Source organism: Lucilia sericata, unplaced genomic scaffold, assembly GCF_015586225.1.
Source record: "Lucilia sericata isolate MDLA Ls3-8-SP2 unplaced genomic scaffold, ASM1558622v1 Contig000904F_arrow, whole genome shotgun sequence".
Classification (NCBI taxonomy): Eukaryota; Metazoa; Arthropoda; class Insecta; order Diptera; family Calliphoridae; genus Lucilia; species Lucilia sericata.
Genome location: NW_023994891.1, coordinates 55,128 through 74,401, shown reverse-complemented (window position 1 = coordinate 74,401; position 19,274 = coordinate 55,128). Strand labels below are relative to the sequence as shown.

Genomic DNA, 19,274 nt, shown 5'->3' with positions numbered 1-19,274 from the left:
AAGGTGTGTTTTGAGTTTCTTGGTTTAATGGCCAATATTTAAAAAAAAAATTAGCAAAGATATTTGAAAATAGAAACAATGTTGTTTTTAAAAGTATTTAACCAATTTTAGCGACATTAATGACTGTTTCCTAAAAAAAACGTTTATAGACAAAAATTCATTTAAAGATTTTCGCTATTTTCGTAACAATTTCGTATACAATCTGCTGTAAATGTATGAATGTTAAAGTAACATCAACAATGGTTGATATGAAATTTTGGCGGTTCCATAAAGTGGGGTAATTAAATTTTGTTTTGGTTTGTTTTGTTTATATATTTTTCAAGGTCATGAACATGTAAAACATCCGCTATAGACACGTTTGTTAAACAATCAGAGAGTGTTTTTCATTCTCTTCCATAAGCTTTCTTACTCACTCGATTGCTACGATTGCTCGTATTCAAGATATTAAACCAGGGTTGCCAAATACTTTCATTGCAAAATCGTTAAAATATAAAATTTTAATTTATTTTATATTCTTTTACATCCTAGATGTCAAACTGTGATATATAGTACCGACAATAGTTCATAGACTAAATTTTAATCTATATTTCCGACTATAGTTCAACTATGGTTTTAAGTCCAGACTGTAGTCAATAGTCCAGACAATTATCTATGGTCCAGATTACAGTCTATAGCACAGACTATACTCTATATTCCAAACTATAGGTTATAGTCCAGACTAGAGTCTTTACTGCAGCCTAGAACTGAACTAGAACCAAACTAAAACCGAACTAGAACTGAACTAGAATGAAACCAAAACTGAACTATAACTAAATTAGAACTGAAATAGAACAGAACTGGAACTAAACTAGAACTCAACTAGAACTGAAATAGAACTAAACTAGAACTGAACTAGAACTGAACTAAACTAGAACTGAACCAAAAATGAACTAGAACTGAACTAGAACTGAACTAGAACTGAACTAGAACTGAACTAGAACTGAACTAGAACTGAACTAGAACTGAACTAGAACTGAACTAGAACTGAACTAGAACTGAACTAGAACTGAACTAGAACTGAACTAGAACTGAACTAGAACTGAACTAGAACTGAACTAGAACTGAACTAGAACTGAACTAGAACTGAACTAGAACTGAACTAGAACTGAACTAGAACTGAACTAGAACTGAACTAGAACTGAACTAGAAGAACTAGAACTGAACTAGAACTGAACTAGAACTGAACTAGAACTGAACTAGAACTGAACTAGAACTGAACTAGAACTGAACTAGAACTGAACTAGAACTGAACTAGAACTGAACTAGAACTGAACTAGAACTGAACTAGAACTGAACTAGAACTGAACTAGAACTAAACTAGAACTGAACTAGAACTGAACTAGAACTGAACTAGAACTGAACTAGAACTGAACTAGAACTGAACTAGAACTGAACTAGAACTGAACTAGAACTGAACTAGAACTGAACTAGAACTGAACTAGAACTGAACTAGAACTGAACTAGAACTGAACTAGAACTGAACTAGAACTGAACTAGAACTGAACTAGAACTGAACTAGAACTGAACTAGAACTGCACTAGAACTGAACTAGGACTAGACCAATACTAAACTAGAAGTGAATCAAAACTGAACCCGAACTGAAATAAAACTGAACTGGAATTGAAACAAAACTGAGTCCAGACTATAGTCTAATGTACAGAGTCAGACTATATATAGTCCACTCTTTAGTCTATAGGCCAGACAAGTCTAAAGTCCAGACTAAAGTCTCTACAATTAAAAATAACCTTGAAAATTGTAATCTTCATAAAAATTGGAAATCTTTTTTATTTAGAGTCATCTGGCAGCACTCCCTTCAATCAATTCACAACCCACTAAAACAAATTGAATGAATTGTAGCGAGAAATTATATAAAAATAAATATAAACACTTTCATAAATGGTATTTATGAATTATTTATACATACATAGATACAAATGTACATACACACACAAGGTGAGTATTTGTTAAAATGTATATTTAAATTAGTATTTAATTGGTATTTTGACATATGAATTTGAAAAGTGATAAACAAAATCGTAGAAAAAAACTTATAGAGAATTTTGTAAATTGTTTGAGTTATTTAGTAAGGGAGAGAGATTTAGAAAAATGACAAGTTAACTTAAACATATAAACAATTATATGATTCAGTATTTAAATTATACAATAGTGATTGCTGCAAATGGCATTCACTGGGAAGTAATATGCTAAAATGAATAATAAACCAAACAATTCTTTAATAAGAATAATTTCCATTCACTAAAAATTACTTAAAAATTGCTTATTAAATTATTCAATAAATTATTCAAGTTTTCCAATCTTTTTTATCGTTAGCCACAAGTTGTTTTCAAAATTATTCGAATATTTTTCCGTAGATTTTCTTCTTTCTAAATTTATTTGTTCTTTGGTTTAGATGATTTCTAATTTTGTTGTGTTTGTTGTTGTTGGTGTCATTGTGTTAAATATTATAAAAAAAATAATAATAATGGTTGGGTTTGTTATTTATTTTACACTCGAGTGATTTTGACGTTAAATTGTGTTTAAGGTTTTTTCTAGCATTTAGCTTTTTATGTCATTCTATTGTTGTTGCTGTTTGTTTTTGTACCTACGACAGCAAATATGCATGATGTAGTAGTTTTTATAGCCATACAAATTTCAGAATACATAAGCAGTTTTGGGTGAAAATTATAGACCTTTTATGTTCTAAAAATAAAGATACGTAGATCGTTTGCGAACTTTTTAAAATTTGCTATCTAGAACTGAACTAGAACTGGGCCAAACCTGAACTAGAGCTGAACTAGAACTTAACTACAACTCAACTACAACTCAACTACAACTGAACTGGACCTACTGGAACTAGATCATAGCTAGAACTGAACTAGAACTGAACTAGAACTGAACTAGAACTGAACTAGAATTGATCTAGACTGAACTAGAACTGAACTAGAACTGAACTAGAACTGAACTAGAACTGAACTAGAACTGAACTAGAACTGAACTAGAACTAGAACTGAACTAGAACTGAACTAGAACTGAACTAGAACTGAACTAGAACTGAACTAGAACTGAACTAGAACTGAACTAGAACTAGAACTGAACTAGAACTGAACTAGAACTGAACTAGAACTGAACTAGAACTGAACTAGAACTGAACTAGAACTGAACTAGAACTGAACTAGAACTGAACTAGAACTGAACTAGAACTGAACTAGAACTGAACTAGAACTGAACTAGAACTGAACTAGAACTGAACTAGAACTGAACTAGAACTAGAACTGAACTAGAACTAGAACTGAACTAGAACTGAACTAGAACTGAACTAGAACTGAACTAGAACTGAACTAGAACTGAACTAGAACTAGAACTGACGAACTGAACTAGAACTGAACTAGAACTGAACTAGAACTGAACTAGAACTGAACTAGAACTGAACTAGAACTGAACTAGAACTGAACTAGAACTGAACTAGAACTGAACTAGAACTGAACTAGAACTGAACTAGAACTGAACTAGAACTGAACTAGAACTGTACTAGAACTGAACTAGAACTGAACTAGAACTGAACTAGAACTGAACTAGAACTGAACTAGAACTGAACTAGAACTGAACTAGAACTGAACTAGAACTGAACTAGAACTGAACTAGAACTGAACTAGAACTGAACTAGAACTGAACTAGAACTGAACTAGAACTGAACTAGAACTGAACTAGAACTGAACTAGAACTGAACTAGAACTGAACTAGAACTGAACTAGAACTGAACTAGAACTGAACTAGAACTGAACTAGAACTGAACTAGAACTGAACTAGAACTGAACTAGAACTAGAACTGAACTAGAACTAGAACTGAACTAGAACTAGAGACTAGAACTGAACTAGAACTGAACTAGAACTGAAATAGAACTGAACTAGAACTGAACTAGAACGAAACTAGAACTAAACTAGAACTGAACTAGACTGAACTAGAACTGAACTAAACTGAACTAGAACTGAACTAGAACTGAACTAGAACTGAACTAGAACTGAACTAGAACTGAACTAGAACTGAACTAGAACTGAAAAAACTAGAACTGAACTAGAACTGAACTAGAACTGAACTAGAACTGAACGAGAGAACTGAACTAGAACTGAACTAGAACGGAACTAGAACTGAACTAGAACTGAACTAGAACTGAACTAGAACTGACTAGAACTGACTAGAACTGAACTAGAACTGAACTAGAATGAACTAGAACTGAACTATAACTGAACTAGAACTGAACTAGACTGAACTAGAACTGAACTAGAACTGAACTAGAACTGAACTAGAAACTGAACTAAGAACTGAACTAGAACGAAAACTAGAACTGAACTAGAACTGAACTAGAACTGAACTAGAACTGAACTAGAACTGAACTAGAACTGAACTAGAACTGAACTAGAACTGAACTAGAACTGAACTAGAACTGAACTAGAACTGAACTAGAACTGAACTAGAACTGAACTAGAACTGAACTAGAACTGAACTTGAACTGAACTAGAACTGAACTAGAACTGAACTGGAACTGAACTAGAACTGAACTAGAACTGAACTAGAACTGAACTAGAACTGAACTAGAACTGAACTAGAACTGAACTAGAACTGAACTAGAACTGAACTAGAACTGAATAGAACTGAACTAGAACTGAACTAGAACTGAACTAGAACTGAACTAGAACTGAACTAGAACTGAACTAGAACTGAACTAGAACTGAACTAGAAGAACTAGAACTGAACTAGAACTGAACTAGAACTGAACTAGAACTGAACTAGAACTGAACTAGAACTGAACTAGAACTGAACTAGAACTGAACTAGAACTGAACTAGAACTGAACTAGAACTGAACTAGAACTGAACTAGAACTGAACTAGAACTGAACTAGAACTGAACTAGAACTGAACTAGAACTGAACTAGAACTGAACTAGAACTGAACTAACTGAACTAGAACTGAACTAGAACTGAACTAGAACTGAACTAGAACTGAACTAGAACGAACTAGAACTGAACTAGAAGAACTAGAACTGAACTAGAATACGAACTGAACTAGAACTGAACTAGAACTGAACTAGAACTGAACTAGAACTGAACTAGAACTGAACTAGAACTGAACTAGAACTGAACTAGAACTGAACTAGAACTGAACTAGAACTGAACTAGAACTGAACTAGAACTGAACTAGAACTGAACTGAACTAGAACTGAACTAGAACTGAACTGGAACTGAACTAGAACTGAACTAGAACTGAACTGGAACTGAACTAGAACTGAACTAGAACTGAACTAGAACTGAACTAGAACTGAACTAGAACTAAAAAAAGTCAGGCTTTACATTATTTTTATCTACAGTTTGCAAAAGCTTTGTCTATATCGACCCTCGTAGGTTGAGAACCTAGGGAAGAGCCACTGTTTACAATATTTGCATAAATTGTCACATTTTCTTTTCAGTCAATTAAATCAATGTTATATTTTTTATATATTTTTGTTCAAGTTGTTGAAACCAAATTCATAAAAAATGTGACTAATAATAACGGAAAATATTTGTTAGTTTTTAAAATATTTTTCACAAATATGTGATTTTGTTTACGATTAACAAACAATGGTGTGTATAGGAGTAAAAAAGGGCGATTATTTGTCATAGTAGTCAATGATTAATTTTCCAAAAAATAGGTTTGCCTTTCGTTTTGGATTGGTTCTGTCTATAATAACTGGGGATCAAAATTTACTCGACTTTAAATCTTATTCTTGTTTTGAAATCTGTTGGGCACAAAAAAATTTATTAAGACTATATTTTAACGATTCGATAAGGCAGGGTTGGAAATTTGTACATGACTATTTCTACTTACTCATTTATTTTGCAAATAATTGGAAACATTTACGTACCTGGAAATAAAAATAGAAACAAATTATATTAAATTTAATATTTGTAATTTTTTTATTTTAAATTTGTAGTGGAAGTAAGCTAAGCAAACATTAAAAATATAATGGGAGACAACAATTCCTTAAAGTTTACAAAATAACAAAATATATGTACATTCAAGATTTTGGAGACACCATTTCCTTAACTGAACTAAAACGGAATTAGAACTGAACTAGAACTGAGCGAGAACTGCACTAGAACTGAACTAGAACTGAACTAGAACTGAACTAGAACTGAACTAGAACTGAACTAGAACTGAGCTAGAACTGAACTAGAACTGAAACTAAACTGAACTAGAACTGAAACTAGAACTGAACTAGAACTGAACTAGAACTGACTAGAACTGAACTAGAACTGAACTAGAACTGAACTAGAACTGAACTAGAACTGAACTAGAACTGAACTAGAACTGAACTAGAACTGAACTAGAACTGAACTAGAACTGAACTAGAACTGAACTAGAACTGAACTAGACTGACTAGAACTGAACTAGAACTGAACTAGAACTGAACTAGAACTGAACTAGAACTGAACTAGAACTGAACTAGAACTGAACTAGAACTGAACTAGAACTGAACTAGAACTGAACTAGAACTGAACTAGAACTGAACTAGAACTGAACTAGAACTGAACTAGAACTGAACTAGAACTGAACTAGAACTGAACTAGAACTGAACTAGAACTGAACTAGAACTGAACGAGAACTGAACTAGAACTGAACTAGAACTGAACTAGAACTGGAACTAGAACTGAACTAGAACTGAACTAGAACTGAACTAGAACTGAACTAGAACTGAACTAGAACTGAACTAGAACTGAACTAGAACTGAACTAGAACTGAACTAGAACTGAACTAGAACTGAACTAGAACTGAACTAGAACTGAACTAGAACTGAACTAGACTGAACTAGAACTGAACTAGAACTGAACTAGAACTGAACTGAACTAGAACTGAACTAGAACTGAACTAGAACTGAACTAGAACTGAACTAGAACTGAACTAGAATGAACTAGAACTGAACTAGAACTGAACTAGAACTGAACTAGAACTGAACTAGAACTGAACTAGAACTGAACTAGAACTGAACTAGAACTGAACTAGAACTGAACTAGAACTGAACTGGAACTGAACTAGAACTGAACTAGAACTGAACTAGAACTGAACTAGAACTGAACTAGAACTGAACTAGAACTGAACTAGAACTGAACTAGAACTGAACTAGAACTGAACTAGAACTGAACTAGAACTGAACTAGAACTGAACTAGAACTGAACTAGAACTGAACTAGAACTGAACTAGAACTGAACTAGAACTGAACTAGAACTGAACTGAACTAGAACTGAACTAGAACTGAACTGGAACTGAACTAGAACTGAACTAGAACTGAACTGGAACTGAACGAGAACTGAACTAGAACTGAACTAGAACTGAACTAGAACTGAACTAGAACTGAACTAGAACTGAACTAGAACTAAAAAAAGTCAGGCTTTACATTATTTTTATCTACAGTTTGCAAAAGCTTTGTCTATATCGACCCTCGTAGGTTGAGAACCTAGGGAAGAGCCACTGTTTACAATATTTGCATAAATTGTCACATTTTCTTTTCAGTCAATTAAATCAATGTTATATTTTTTATATATTTTGTTCAAGTTGTTGAAACCAAATTCATAAAAAATGTGACTAATAATAACGGAAAATATTTGTTAGTTTTTAAAATATTTTTCACAAATATGTGATTTTGTTTACGATTAACAAACAATGGTGTGTATAGGAGTAAAAAAAGGGCGATTATTTGTCATAGTAGTCAATGATTAATTTTCCAAAAAATAGGTTTGCCTTTCGTTTTGGATTGGTTCTGTCTATAATAACTGGGGATCAAAATTTACTCGACTTTAAATCTTATTCTTGTTTTGAAATCTGTTGGGCACAAAAAAATTTATTAAGACTATATTTTAACGATTCGATAAGGCAGGGTTGGAAATTTGTACATGACTATTTCTACTTACTCATTTATTTTGCAAATAATTGGAAACATTTACGTACCTGGAAATAAAAATAGAAACAAATTATATTAAATTTAATATTTGTAATTTTTTTATTTAAATTTGTAGTGAAGTAAGCTAAGCAAACATTAAAATATAATGGAGACAACAATTCTTAAAGTTTTACAAAATAAACAAAATATATGTACATTCAAAGATTTTGGAGACACCATTCTTAAACTGAACTAAAACGGAATTAGAACTGAACTAGAACTGAGCTAGAACTGCACTAGAACTGAACTAGAACTGAACTAGAACTGAACTAGAACTGAACTAGACTGAGCTAGAACTGAACTAGAACTGAACTAAAACTGAACTAGAACTGAACTAGAACTGAACTAGAACTGAACTAGAACTGAACTAGAACTGAACTAGAACTGAACTAGAACTGAACTAGAACTGAACTAGAACTGAACTAGAACTGAACTAGAACTGAACTAGAACTGAACTAGAACTGAACTAGAACTGAACTAGAACTGAACTAGAACTGAACTAGAACTGAACTAGAACTGAACTAGAACTGAACTAGAACTGAACTAGAACTGAACTAGAACTGAACTAGAACTGAACTAGAACTGAACTAGAACTGAACTAGAACTGAACTAGAACTGAACTAGAACTGAACTAGAACTGAACTAGAAACTGAACTAGAACTGAACTAGAACTGAACTAGAACTGAACTAGAACTGAACTAGAACTGAACTAGAACTGAACTAGAACTGAACTAGAACTGAACTAGAAACTGAACTAGACTGAACTAGAACTGAACTAGAACTGAACTAGAACTGAACTAGAACTGAACTAGAACTGAACTAGAACTGAACTAGAACTGAACTAGAACTGAACTAGAACTGAACTAGAACTGAACTAGAACTGAACTAGAACTGAACTAGAACTGAACTAGAACTGAACTAGAACTGAAGTAGAACTGAACTGGAACTAAACTAGAACAGAACTAGAACTGAATTAAACTGAACTAGAACTGAACTATGACTGAACTAGGACTGAACTAGAACTGAACTAGAACTGAACTAGAACTGAACTAGAACTGAACTAGAACTGAACTAGAACTGAACTAGAACTGAACTAAAACTGAACTAGACTTCGAAAAATAATAAAAGGTTCCCATCCCTGTCATACCACAATAGTATCCAATTTTCTTTAAGTTTCATGTTAAAAAGCGATTTCAGTTGTTTTTTTTTTTCTTGTATTTGTTTTAAACTTTATACTAAATAAACTTTTAATTGCAGATTGTTAAGTTTAAAATTTGTTTCCTTAGTTTTATTTATCAAAACCTTTTTTTGCAACAAAATTTTATCAAAATTCAGAGGAATTTTATTTATAATAAAGTGTTTGTAATAAACTGTTTCAAATATATGAATTTAATATTTTTTCTCGTTCAAATTGTCGGTTTTTTTTTCAAATCAGAAATGGCTAGTTTTATAGTCCTTTTTAAGGGGCAAAATAGTACTTAACGTAAGTATGCCACATAGATTACAAAATGACAGTCTGGTAGCTGTAAGTCGAAGTGAGACAAAGAGCGGCGAGAGTTAGAGTGATGAGAGTTCAAACATTAAACCACCGATTTGACGATCTTTGTGCGGTTTTGGACTAGGAGTCAAAAGAAATTAAAACGGAAATAATTGCTACCAAACTGTCTCTTTGTAGTCTAAGTAGAATGATAACATTAAGTCGCTCAAACATATTATATTAACTGTGTTACTTTCTTAATATTCTTATCATTTACTAAAATTCTCAAGAAAACTTTATTGCAATCGTTGTCATTTCAGCATAAATGTACTAGACCATATATAATAATTCTTAATGGTCTACTAAACATTCACTAGCTTATGTATTTTTTAATTAAATATTTCGCTTATATTAGATCAAATTCCATTAATTACTTAATAATCATTGTAACTAGAAAAGTAATTGGACAAATGAACTCTTGTAAATGAAAACACGTGCGAAATATTATGAATATTAATTACGATTTATTAAATATTTATAAATTCATATGAAAAACGTTGCAAAAATTACCATTAGAAAATCTCTTAAATAGCAAGTACCCAGCAGTGCTGAGTATATATTTTTATTATATAAAATATGCGGATGCATATTTATGTATAATTGCAGGCCAAAGTTGTTATTTTTAATAAAATAAATATTTTAAATCAATATATATTTCCGGAAATCACAAACAGTTTAATAATCCAAAGTTTGCTGAATAATGATGGACTTGCAAATATAAAACTTTAAAAATTGTATTAGATTTTATATTTCTGAAGCATAAACCTCAAAAGTGTGTTTTGAAATTAATAATTCAATAAATATCAAACACACGGACCTGTTGAAGTAATCATATAATGATTACAAGTACTCATATTATGATCCAAAGTAATAATATTGTGATTGACATTATTATTATAATAAGAAATAATCATATTATGATCCAATGTAATATTATGACCACAGGTAATGATTTTACTAAGTAGAATTTCGGATCATAATATGATTACTTTAAATCATATTATGTTTAATATATGTATATAAAATTGTATGAAATAGTACGAATTATTTTAATACGATGCAAAATAATTTTCGAAAAAAAATCGTTTATTTTCGGAAATACATAGTATTTTTAATATTTATTTAGACAAAAATTGTTGTTCGTTTTAAAAAAATCTTTGTAAATATTATACTTATATTAAAGTCTATCGTACTTTCTTAAAATTGGAAAAAGGTTTGATAAAATAGTATTTCGTAGTATGCATGAAATTGTCGTTAATATTACGTATTATTCTAATACGGTGATGATATGGGAAGCATGTACTTGCAACGCTTGCGGTTATAGAATATGTCATCAATGTATACTACTAACTAACTAACTAACTAACTAACTAACTACTAACTAACTAACTAACTAACTACTAACTAACTAACTAACTACTAACTAACTAACTAACTAACTAACTAACTAACTAACTAACTAACTAACTAACTAACTAACTAACTAACTAACTAACTAACTAACTAACTAACTAACTAACTAACTAACTAACTAACTAACTAACTAACTAACTAACTAACTAACTAACTAACTAACGAACTAACTAACTAACTAACTAACTAACTAACTAACTAACTAACTAACTAACTAACTACTAACTAACTAACTAACTAACTAACTAACTAACTAACTAACTAACTAACTAACTAACTAACTAACTAACTAACTAACTAACTAACTAACTAACTAACTAACTAACTAACTAACTAACTAACTAACTAACTAACTAACTAACTAACTAACTAACTAACTAACTAACTAACTACTAACTAACTAACTAACTAACTAACTAACTAACTAACTAACTAACTAACTAACTAACTTACTAATGAGGGCTTCAAGCCCCCCAGATGAAAGTCCGCTTTTTTTCCCCAAAATGTTCAGATGAATATTTAAGTTCTTCATGCAAAATTTGATGAAATTAGTTCCATTAGTTTCCTAGATAAACGAATTTTTGTATTTAATTAATATAGGAGGTGCCGCTCCCCTCATGGATAATCCCCAATTTATTACCCAAAAGGTTTAAATGGATGTTAAAGTTATTCGTGCAAAATTTTAAGATTCTAACAGTAATAAAAGATTTTTTGTATTTAATTTATATGGGAGGTGACACGCCCCCTAATGCTAGTCCGCCTACTTTTTGTCCTACATAATCATATTGACACTAAAGTGGCTCCGACAAAATTTGAGGACTCTGTTATATTATCTCAAATCTACGGATTTAATATTTTCTTAATTTATTATATAAATATTTTGGAACATAATATGATTAGTGGGAAAATAATATAATGAAATATTTTGACCATATTTTATTATAATATTATAATTTAATCATATTGTTATCATCATAATATGTTTTGACTACAACAATCATAGTATGGTTACAACAACCATATTGCACTAATAAATTATTGTGGTTTCCCAAAGTATGATAAAAAAGTTATGCTGAATACACTGTACATTACCTAGAGACACTAAAGTGGCAATTGCTTTTAAGTTTATGAGAGATGTAAATACTTAACAGCTGTTTATATCTCACATAATCCAAAAATATAAAACTTCTATTAATCTCTATATTTACTTAAAAGGGTACATGAGTCCTTTCGAAAACAGCTGAGTATATATAAAAAGAACATGTTAAATATGATCAAAGTACTACTATTACTTAATTGACACACATATGTACAAAACACAAATATGGTCAGCTAAACAATGGGACCAATAATAAAGCGGTCAATTCGATTTGCGTTCTTTTTAAATTCAAAAAGAATTGAAACATATACAATTTTTATATCCAAAACTAACAAGCGATTCATTTAGGGATCTATGGATTGACATTCGTTAACACTTTAGCCAGTAGCTATCAACCAAGCATCAATTTACAGGACTAGTTTCCTGACAATTTCCTGTAGGAAGTAAATGGAAAGTAATGAACAAACACTATTCGGGAAATATTCCTTACTTGAACGTTTTTATTGAAACACAAAAAGTTCATGGAAATATTCATGTTTGAATACATATAACTAATGTTAATTTGGCAATCAAAACCCCAAGCATATTAAAACTATATGTGCATCATTTGGATACTAAAACCCCACGCCGAACACCCACACCCCCACTTTATACTAACTACATCACTGCAGCAATGTGGCACCATCCAAAACCCATTAGAGTAACTGCTCTACAAATACTCAATAGTCGTAAAGAGAACAGCAGTAGAACACTGTCTGTTCAATTCAATTCATTTCAGTTCAAATCGATTATTGGATAAAATAGTAAATGGTGGCTGGCTGGTGGCTGGTGGCTGGCAGGCAATGAATGTAAATTTACTTTTACGACCGGTGTAGCAGATGAAAATAAAGAATGACACTTACCAACTACTAGCAGCAAGTGCACATGCCAAAAGTCTATTAAAATAAAAAAAAAGAAACGAAACCGAAAAAAAGAACATATAAACTGAAGCTTCATTTCAACAATGTTTCTAGCTGATGAAAGAAACCAGAATAAACATAAATTTGAAAAAAAGCAATTTGAAATATAAAATAATAAAATGAAAAAATAGCTGTAGCTGGTACATTATTTGATTGAATTGTTGTTTCGGGAATTGTACTCAATCATTCGATATACTAACTTACTCCTTATAAAAGTGCAATCAAATAAGTTTTGAAGGTAAAATAGAAATATAGATATTTAAAGTTCAAAAGAAGAATATTGGCAAAAAAAGTAACAAACGAAGAACAAACAAATAGAAGACTTGGTTGAAAAAAAAATTAAGAATTGTGTTTGATCATTACTGTAAGACTTGTATAAATATAAAGTTTTACCTTGAACAAGAGCTTAGATATGATAAAGAACTAATCTGGAACTAAACTTAAACTGAACACGAACTAAACTAGAACAGAACTAGAACTGAACTAGAACTGAACTAGAACAGAACTAGAATAGGACAGAAACTAGAACAGAACTAGAACAGAACTAGAACAGAACTCAGAACTAGAACAGAACTAGAACAGAACTAGAACAGAACTAGAACAGAACTAGAAAGAACAGAACTAGAACAGAACTAGAACAGAACTAGAACAGAACTAGAACAGAACTAGAACAGAACTAGAAAGAACTAGAACAGAACTAGAACAGAACTAGAACAGAACTAGAACAGAACTAGAACAGAACTAGAACAGAACTAGAACAGAACTAGAACAGAACTAGAACTAGAACAGAACTAGAACAGAACTAGAACAGAACTAGAACAGAACTAGAACAGAACTAGAACAGAACTAGAAAGAACTAGAACAGAACTAGAACAGAACTAGAACAGAACAGAACTAGAACAGAACTAGAACAGAACTAGAACAGAACTAGAACAGAACTAGAACAGAACTAGAACAGAACTAGAACAGAACTAGAACAGAACTAGAACAGAACTAGAACAGAACTAGAACAGAACTAGAACAGAACTAGAACAGAACTAGAACAGAACAAAAACAGAACAAGAACAGAACTAGAACAGAACTAGAACAGAACTAGAACAGAACTAGAACAGAACTAGAACAGAACTAGAACAGAGCTAGAACAGAACTAGAACAGAACTAGAACAGAACTAGAACAGAACTAGAACAGAACTAGAACAGAACTAGAACAGAACTAGAACAGAACTAGAAAAACTAGAACAGAACTAGAACAGAACTAGAACAAAACAGAACTAGAACAGAACTAGAACAGAACTAGAACAGAACTAGAACAGAACTAGAACAGAACTAGAACAGAACTAGAACAGAACTAGAACAGAACTAGAACAGAACTAGAACAGAACTAGAACAGAACTAGAACAGAACTAGAACAGAACTAGAACAGAACTAGAACAGAACTAGAACAGAACTAGAACAGAACTAGAACAGAACTAGAACAGAACTAGAACAGAACAGAACAGAACTAGAACAGAACTAGAACAGAACTAGAACAGAACTAGAACAGAAACTAGAACAACTAGAAACTAGAACAGAACTAGAACAGAACTAGAACAGAACTAGAACAGAACTAGAACAGAACTAGAACAGAACTAGAACAGAACTAGAACAGAACTAGAACAGAACTAGAAACAGAAACTAGAACAGAACTAGAACAGAACTAGACACAGAACTAGAACAGAACTAAGAACAGAACTAGAACAGAACTAGAACAGAACTAGAACAGAACTAGAAAGAACTAGAACTAGAACAGAACTAGAACAGAACAAAACGAACAGAACAGAACTAGAACAGAACTAGAACAGAACTAGAACAGAACTAGAACAGAACTAGAACAGAACTAGAACAGAACTAGACAAGCTAGAACAGAACTAGAACAGAACTAGAACAGAACTACAGAACTAGAACAGAACTAGAACAGAACTAGAACAGAACTAGAACAGAACTAGAACAAACTAGAACAGAACTAGAACAGAACTAGAACAGAACTAGAACAGAACTAGAACAGAACTAGAACAGAACTAGAACAGAACTAGAACAGAACTAGAACAGAACTAGAACAGAACTAGAACAGAACTAGAACAGAACTAGAACAGAACTAGAACAGAACTAGAACAGAACTAGAACAGAACTAGAACAGAACTAGAACAGAACTAGAACAGAACTAGAACAGAACTAGAACAGAACTAGAACAGAACTAGAACAGAACTAGAACAGAACTAGAACAGAACTAGAACAGAACATAACTAGAACAGAACTAGAACAGAACTAGAACAGAACTAGAAAAGAACTAGAACAGAACTAGAACAGAACTAGAACAAGAACAGAACTAAGAACAGAACTAGAACAGAACTAGAACAGAACTAGAACAGAACTAGAACAGAACTAGAACAGAACTAGAACAGAACTAGAACAGAACTAGAACAGAACTAGAACAGAACTAGAACAGAACTAGAACAGAACTAGAACAGAACTAGAACAGAACTAGAACAAACAGAACTAGAACAGAACTAGAACAGAACTAGAACAGAACTAGAACAGACTACTAGAACGAACAGAACTAGAACAGAACTAGAACAGAACTAGAAAAACTAGAACAGAACTAGAACAGAACTAGAACAGAACTAGAACAGAACTAGAACAAGAACAGAACTAGAACAGAACTAGAACAGAACTATAACAGAACTAGAACAGAACTAGAACAGAACTAGAACAGAACTAGAACAGAACTAGAACAGAACTAGAACAGAACTAGAACAGAACTAGAACAGAACTAGAACAGAACTAGAACAGACTAGAACAGAACTAGAACAGAACAAGAACAGAACTAGAACAGAACTAGAACAGAACTAGAACAGAACTAGAACAGAACTAGAACAGAACTAGAACAGAGCTAGAACAGAACTAGAACAGAACTAGAACAGAACTAGAACAGAACTAGAACAGAACTAGAACAGAACTAGAACAGAACTAGAACAGAACTAGAACAAACTAGAACAGAACTAGAACAGAACTAGAACAAACTAGAACAGAACTAGAACAGAACTAGAACAGAACTAGAACAGAACTAGAACAGAACTAGAACAGAACTAGAACAGAACTAGAACACAACTAAAACTGAACTAGAACTGAACTAGTAGTGAACTAGAACTCAATTTGAACTGAACTAAAAATGTAATAGTACAGAACTAGAACTGAACCAGGACTCAACTAGAACTGAATTAGAACTAAACTAGAAAAGATCTAGAAAGGAGCTAAGAATTAGAACTAAAGAACCTCTCCGTTTTTCCATAAGGCAGCCTTAAGCTTTGTATTCGCGGTTGTTAGATCTTACAACGTTGGCAGTGCAAAAAATGTCTAACAACAGTGTCAACTTACAAATTTTGTCTTGCAACATTGTCAGTAGCTAATGCTTTTTCTGACAACGTTGTAAAACAAAAAATTGGAAGTTCACACGATTGTTAGACATTTTCTGCACATTTTACTGACAACGTTGTAAGATCTGACAACCGTGTATCAAAGCTTTAACTTTATGAAATTTATTTAATTTCCCTAAATCCAAGGTAATTGAAAAATAAATTTTATATTTAAATTATATTTCATCTGCTATTCACTTAATGCTGATTAAAATGTATTCTATTCAAAATGTAAAATAAAAGTTATAAGCAAAGTAGGAGCCTTATGATATAATTTCTTAAAAAATTATCCTTGTCAAAAAAATATGTATATTTAACAAAAAAACAAATTTGGGAAAACGCAACAACCTTGTCTGTTAAAGGAACCATAAATAAGAAAATTATATTTCATCAATGTCATAACAAAAAACCATCTAAATAACAATAAAAAAAAACAAGACATTTCCTGCAAAACAAGAACCAACTGAATTTTCTTTCCAGCGATTCCTCTGCTGTTGTAATCATCAGTCATACGGATAAATACTCTTGTACGTACTTTTTCACTCGTTGTACTCAATTTATTAACACAAAATACTTGAATATATCCTGTAATTTTCTCTTAATCGTATGGAAATCTAGGAGTGGGGCTGAGTTAGAGTGTTTGTACGGACGAAAATTCACTGTAGCAATATCGTATAAAATTGCGTTTAATGAGTGGAACATTTACTGTTTAAGGTTTTTTTCTTCTTACGTAGTAATAAAAAAAATATTATTAAGAAACATGGCCTTGTTTACCAATGCTGTCGGAAAAGAAACCAGCAATTTCCCAAAAACGTGGAAAAATTAGGAAGTTAGAACTTATCGTATACACATCCTTGGCTGAGCTCGAAAACAGAGGGGATGAAGAAAATGAAGTTGTAAGTAACATTAAATAACTGGTCTAATTTGTATATGCCAACTGTAAGTAATTGTTAAGGATATTTGAAGTACGTTGAAGTGTATGTAACATAATGAACAGTTATAATTGTTTTTCATTGATGGAACATGTTCGATCGAATTTTAAAAATACAAATACATAGTTTGAAGGAATGTGTACTAGAACAGAACTAGAACGGAGCTAGAACAGAACTAGAACTAGAACAGAACTAGAACAGAACTAGAACAGAACTAGAACAGAACTAGAACAGAACTAGAACAGAACAGAACTAGAACTAGAACCGAACAGAACTAGAACAGAACTAGAACAGAACTAGAACTGAACTAGAACAGAACTAGAACAGAACTAGAACAGAACTAGAACAGAACTAGAATAGAACTAGAACAGAACTAGAACAGAACTAGAACAGAACTAGAACAGAACTAGAACAGAACTATAACAGAACTATAACGAACTAGAACAGAACTAGAACAGAACTAGAACAGAACTAGAACAGAACTAGAACAGAACAGAACTAGAACAGAACTAGAACAGAACTAGACAGAACTAGAACAGAACTAGAACAGAACTAGAACAGAACTAGAACAGAACTAGAACAAACTAGAACAGAACTAGAACAGAACTAGAACAGAACTAGAACAGAACTAGAACAGAACTAGAACAGAACTAGAACAGAACTAGAACAGAACTAGAACAGAACTAGAACAGAACTAGAACAGAACTAGGACAGAACTAGAAACAGAACTAGAACAGAACTAGAACAGAACTAGAACAGAACTAGAACAGAACTAGAACAGAACTAGAACAGAACTAGAACAGAACTAGAACAGAACTAGAACAGAACTAGAACAGAACTAGAACAGAACTAGAACAGAACTAGAACAGAACTAGAACAGAACTAGAACAGAACTAGAACAGAACTAGAACAGAACTAGAACAGAACTAGAACAGAACTAGAACAGAACTAGAACAGAACTAGAACAGAACTAGAACAGAACTAGAACAGAACTAGAACAGAACTAGAACAGAACTAGAACAGAACTAGAACAGAACTAGAACTAGAACTAGAACAGAACTAGAACTAGAACTAGAACTAGAACAGAACTAGAACAGAACTAGAACTAGAACAGAACTAGAACAGAACTAGAACAGAACTAGAACAGAACTAGAACTGAACTAGAACTGAACTAGAACTGAACTAGAACTGAACTAGAACTGAACTAGAACTGAACTAGAACTGAACTTGAACTGAACTAGAACTGAACTAGAACTGAACTAGAACTGAACTAGAACTGAACTAGAACTGAACTAGAACTGAACTAGAACTGAACTAGAACTGAACTAGAACTGAACTAGAACTGAACTAGAACTGAACTAGAACTGAACTAGAACTGAACTAGAACTGAACTAGAACTGAACTAGAACTGAACTAGAACTGAACTAGAACTGAACTAGAACTGAACTAGAACTGAACTAGAACTGAACTAGAACTGAACTAGAACTGAACTAGAACTGACTAGAACTGAACTAGAACTGAACTAGAACTGAACTAGAACTGAACTAGAACTGAACTAGAACTGAACTAGAACTGAACTAGAACTGAACTAGAACTGAACTAGAACTGAACTAGAACTGAACTAGAACTGAACTAGAACTGAACTAGAACTAGAACTGAACTAAAATGAACTAGAACTGAACTAGAACTGAACTAGAACTGAACTAGAACTGAACTAGAACTGAACTAGAACTGAACTAGAACTGAACTAGAACTGAACTAGAACTGAACTAGAACTGAACTAGAACTGAACTAGAACAAACTAGAACAGAACTAGAACAGAACTAGAACAGAACTAGAACAGAACTAGAGAACTAGAACAGAACTAGAACAG

General features: G+C 32.2%; 1 protein-coding gene across 3 annotated transcripts in view; it reads right to left on the bottom strand.

Moving 5' to 3' along the window:
- The window catches only part of LOC119608964 (putative uncharacterized protein DDB_G0293878), an 85,784-nt gene that overhangs the window by 42,484 nt on the left and 24,026 nt on the right, over positions 1-19,274 (bottom strand). The window contains exon 1 of one of the 3 annotated variants that reach the window (XM_037963604.1): positions 7,981-8,017. The exons of 1 other annotated variant lie outside the window; for it this stretch is intronic. The gene's annotated coding sequence lies outside the window, so the exon portion shown is untranslated. Of the gene's footprint in view, positions 1-5,899; positions 5,937-7,980; positions 8,018-19,274 lie in introns of those variants that run through there. One more of the 3 variants, XM_037963605.1, reaches the window with a different exon arrangement.